The sequence below is a fragment of the Propithecus coquereli genome, unplaced genomic scaffold, assembly GCF_000956105.1.
Source record: "Propithecus coquereli isolate 6110/MARCELLA unplaced genomic scaffold, Pcoq_1.0 Scaffold58, whole genome shotgun sequence".
NCBI lineage: Eukaryota > Metazoa > Chordata > Mammalia > Primates > Indriidae > Propithecus > Propithecus coquereli.
In genome coordinates this window covers 1,547,934-1,553,070 of record NW_012151729.1, presented here as the reverse complement: position 1 = coordinate 1,553,070, position 5,137 = coordinate 1,547,934, and the positions used below count along the sequence as shown (strand labels likewise).

Sequence of the window (5,137 nt, the reverse complement as noted above, 5' to 3'; positions counted from 1 at the left end):
GCCACCATGCCCGGCTAATTTTTTCTACATATATTTTTAGCTATCCAATTAATTTCTTTCCATTTTTTGGTAGAGACGGGGTCTCGCTCTTGCTCAGGCTGGTCTCGAACTCCTGAGCTCAGAACGATTCGCCCGCCTCAGCCTCCCTGAGTGCTAGGATTACAGGCGTGAGCCACTGTGCCCAGCCCAACGTAGGATTTTAAACGTGGCAGCCACCATCCAAGACGGCCTCAATGATCTCTATCTCATGGTATTTCCATCCTTGAGTAGTTCCATTCTAAAATGTCTCGGGGTTGGTCTATGTATCAAACAGAATATGGCTTGAAGGGATGCTATGTGACTTCTGAAGCTATCACAATGTCCTAAAAGACACTGTGACTTCTGCCTTGCTCTTTCTGGGATCACTCACTTTAGAGAAAGCCAACTTCCAGATCATAAAGATACTCAAGCGACCATAAAGAGAAGTCCACATGGTGAGAAACTGAATCCTCTAGCTAACAACCCTGTGAGTGAGCCACCTCGGAAGTGGGTTCTCCAGCCCCAATCAAGCCTTCAGATGACTGCAGTCCAGCCAACATCTTCACTGCAACTTCATGAGAGATCCTGAGCCACAACCATTCAACTAAGATGCTCCCAGATTCCTGACTCGCAGAAACTGTGTGTGTTAATACTTATATATTTGTTTTAAACTACGAAGTTTTGGGATATTTACTAAGCAATAGATAGCTACATTTTTCATGGAACACTTCAAAATATTTCAAGTCTATTACCTCAGTTGGAATTCTGGGTATAGCAATACATCTTGCTGGGAGACCTCAGGCAAAAACCTCTGCTCCAGAAGGGCTCCAGTTCCCTTATCTATACAAAAAGGGATTAGCCAACTCAATTTTTTCAACTTCAGTGCGTGTAAGAATCACCTGGGGAGCTCGTGGAACGTGGAGCTCTCCAGGTACCTGCCTCAACTGGCTCTGTGGATCTGGAGCAGGCCCTATGACTCTCCATTTTTAACCTGTTGAGGAGAGACAGGGAGGCAAAACTCCACACCTGAGAAAAAATAGGGCTAAGTGGCTTCTCAAACTTTCCAAGTCTCTAAACACCTTTGGGCCTGGATTACTGTCGTGCTTTACAGAGGAAACTGAGACCAAGTGCTAAGCAGCTTGGCTTTCCAGAGTTGGGCTGTTTAACCTTTATGACTAGTAGATCACTAATTTTATTGAAGCCAAATCTGTAAAACCTGCCTTAAAGAAAATGGTCATTTTTTTCTTTTCTTCTAGTTAAACACCTTTGCTTTTTTCAGCTTGTTTCATGGCTATTTGAAAACAACAACAAATTCTGAAAAGGATTTGTAGTGGGTACCACAAAATCCTGTCTTTAAAGTGTGGTCCTCAGACCAACAGTAGGAGCATCACCTGAGAGCTTGTCAGATCTGCAGAATCTCAGGTCCCACCCTAGACCTCCCGAATCAGAACGTTCACCTTAACAAGACACCCAGGTCATTCCTGCCCAAATTACAGTTTGAGATGATGTTCTAGAACACAGATCGGCAAACTACAGCCTGCCTGTGAACTGGTTTTACAAATAATATTTTGCAGGAACACAGCCAAGCTCATTTGTTTACTTCTGCGCCGGAACAGCAGAGTTGAGTAGTTGTAACAGAGACACCGTGGTTTGCGAAGCCTAAAATATTTACTATCTGGCCCTTTTAGAAAAAGTTGGCTGAGTCTAGAAGAACCAGCAGACAATCAAGACCCATCAATGGTTTGAACCTGTATACTGAACCAAAGCTTTGAAGGATTTGCAAGTTCTCATGTTGGAAGATCAATATGAGAACTAAATCCACTGAATGCCTACTGTATGTCAAATTCTCATTATTTTAGTCCTCACTCAGCCTGGAAAGGGAGCTATTCATCTTATTTTACTCAAGAGGAAAGTGAAGTTCCCAAGGGTTCACTAAGCTGCCTACAGTCACATGCTAAGTACTGAGGATGAGATGTGAACCCAGGCTTTCTTTGCTCCCAGGAAATCTTGCTGGTTCTGGAATGCAAAGTGCATTGCCACCCCCGCATCTCCATAACCCTGACTCTCTGCAGGAGTTCTGAGAGTGGGAACATCTTGTTAAGGAGCACAATTTTTTGCTGCTCAAGGACCTAAAGTCAAGAGATGTCTGAAGCTCTCTGCTGCTGACTACAGGGAATAGGTCTTTCATCCCCCAAAGTACAAAGGTCAGAAGCCAGAAAGCAGCTTCTGGGTGGCAAACATTACAATTGGGTGCTCTCCTCCTCCACCTCTAAGTGGCAAAAATAAATTTGAGGGTGATGGAAAATCTGCTTAATGGACAGAATAATCCATTTTTTTTTGCAGGAGAATCTCAAGACCAACTCTATCATTAGATGCATGATTTGGGGCAGTCTCAGGGCCTCAAGGGTCTTTTATAAAGACTTATGAAATGGGTTCTTTAAAGTAGATTTTAAAAGTCAGTAAGCTGTACAATTCTTTAATAGAATCTCAGAACTAGAAGAGTGAGGATCGAGGGGGTCACTCTATCCAGTCCCCTCCCAAATTAGGAATTCTTTTTCAAATAAATATCCAGGACATTCAGTCCTTGAACACTCTAATGATTGGGCGTTTACTAACAATGGAGTGCCTACTATTAGTATGTGCCAGGCATTGTTCTAAAGACTTTACGTGCATTAGCTTGTTTAATCTTCACAACAATCCCATGAGGTAAGGTCCTATCATCATTCATTATCCCTTCTTGAGAGATGAGAGATGATACTGAGGTTTAGAGGTTAGGTCACTCAATCAGGGTGACACAGATAGTGAGTTCCAAAGTCAATATTGGACACTGTCTCCAAAACCTCAACTCTTAACCACAGAGGTCCTTGTTAAAATGGGATTGCAACCTGGCTGGCTATTGTTCTACCGCACTTGTCCTAGGTCTACATAAGAGCTACCATTTCTTGGGGACTAGGTATGTCAGTGGTTGTGCTACATATCTTACTGGCATATTTTATTCTCACTTTACAGGTGAGGAAATTAAGGCAGAGAGGTAAGGCAACTTGCCTGAGGTCACCCAGTTGGCAAACAGGCACAGATTTTCAGAGAGGTTTCTGGGATTCCAAGCCCTGTGCTCTTAAGCATTTGTATGAGAAACCTCTCAGGTAACACACTCTTTCTCTTCCAGTTTTGAGGCAGTCCCCTGATGAATACCCTCCTTCCTTTGGCTGTTCTTCTCGTGATATGGTGCCAAGTGCCTTCCTCATTCTGATCATCTGCTCAGGAGGATCTTTTGTTTGTCAAAATCCCCAGAAGTGGACACAGAGCAATCCTCAAATTGGCCTTTTGCTCACTGTCACCTCCGACAAAAAGCCTGATGGCCTCCATGCTCCCAGTCCCAGGGTGATTAATGCTGTCCTCTAACATTGCCACAGGTGGACTTGCTCAACTGGTAGGGCTGATTCTATCAGGTTCCTTGTCCATAGTTTGTGTTGTCTGAGGAGCTGTCTCACAGCACCTGGCAAGACCCAAGGGGAATGTCACCTGAGATGTTCATGTCTCTTCCCAGGAGGCCTCAGGCTCATCTGTCAGCCCCCCAAAGATAAGCTGCTAAGACACAGGGTTTCTGTGGATTACCTCTGGGTAGCCACTTGGCCCAGAGCCACGAACTAGGCACCCTGGAGGAAAATGCTAAACACCACATGACTCCAACCAGGATGCAATTGGGATCAGAGCTTCTTCCCAAACTGGTATGACTGCTTTTGCCAGGTACTTCCCATGTGGTCAGAAAAGAGAGGCTGGGAGCTTGAAGATAAGGGGCTTAATCCTGGCTCTACCCAACTTCCAACACAACCTTGAATAAACTACTGGGCTTTCACATTTTTTTTTTTTAAATCTCTTTTTTTTATCTCAAAATGAGGCCATGAGCAACGACTTATATGCCACAAGACTGAGCGAGCTGCAAAAGCAAGACTAACCCCTACTCCCCAAACTCTGCCAGGGAACAACTGGTGTCTTCGGGGTGGTTGCTGAACCTCTCGGGTTCATGGGTTCAGGTTGAGAAACTGACCCTCTCCAACCCATGTCGCCCAGCGCTGACCTGAAAAATAGGCCAGAGTAGGCAGGAAAACACGAACCTCTGAAAACCTGGCCCTGTCCATGAGGCAATAGCCAGGTCCACCCACTTGCCCAGAACCACCCAGAACCACCTCGCGGCCCTCTTTCAGGCTAGATCTGCGCGCAGGGTTAGCCAGGTGGAAGGCGCAGGGACTATGCGTCCCAGTTCCAGCTCGCCAACTCCGTGATCATCCTGAGCAACTCTGCCCGCTCCCTGGGTCTCAGTTTCCCCATGTACGCTGGGAAGGTTTGGGTCTGTAATCCCTGGGGGCGTTGCAGCTCTGGCGTTCCAAAGCCTGGCTCCTAGATTAAACTCCCTTCGGATTCGATTTTCTGGAAGGTCGCAAAAGCTGGGGGCTAGGATGGGGAGGAGTAAGTAGAGGGACGATAGCAGCTCCGGCTGCGGCCTGAGCCCTCTAAGAGCAACAGCTGGCCAAGCGGCTGTGCAGGCTCGGCGCAAGCCGGAGACCGCGGGCTTGCGCGGGCGGGAGCGGCGCGGCCACTTACCGGCATGTCCGGGGCGGCGGAGGTAGCGGCGGCGGCGGTGGCTGCAGCAACGCCTCTCCGGGCCGGGAGCGCGGGCGCGGCAGCGCTTCCGGGAGCGCGCGCCGAGGCCCCGCCCCTCCGGGCGGCCGGGCCGGTCCCACCGCCCCTGCGGCCGCGCGACTCCTTCCGGCCCGAGGCCCCGACGCCCAGCCCCGCCGGACAGAGGAGGTGAGCCGGGCGCCGCGCTGGCCTCCTTCGACTCGTGGCCTTTTGCAGGACGGCTCGGGCTTGCGTTAGGGAACACCAGGCTAGGGCAGCGCAGTGAGCAGGACAGATGGGTCCTCCCCTAAAGGGACAATCCCGGTATTTATTCACTCAGTCAGTATTTACTGAATGCCAGCCAGGGGCCAGCACCGCGCTAGGCATCGGAGACGCAGTGGTGGCAAAGACATCGCCGCGCAGGCCGCGCGGGAAGCAGGCATGACAGTGCAGTGTTAACGGAGCTATGCGATGGCGGCGGGGAAGGGCCCCTGACCCA

At 48.9% G+C, this 5,137-nt stretch overlaps 1 long non-coding RNA gene across 1 annotated transcript in view; it reads right to left on the bottom strand.

Annotated features, from left to right (window-relative positions):
• LOC105821557 overlaps positions 1-4,694 on the bottom strand; it is a 12,798-nt gene extending 8,104 nt beyond the window's left edge. Inside the window, exon 1 of the long non-coding RNA XR_001138071.1 lies at positions 4,621-4,694. This is a non-coding gene — a long non-coding RNA (uncharacterized LOC105821557). The remainder of the gene's footprint in view (positions 1-4,620) is intronic.
• Between the last annotated feature and the right edge of the window lie 443 nt (positions 4,695-5,137).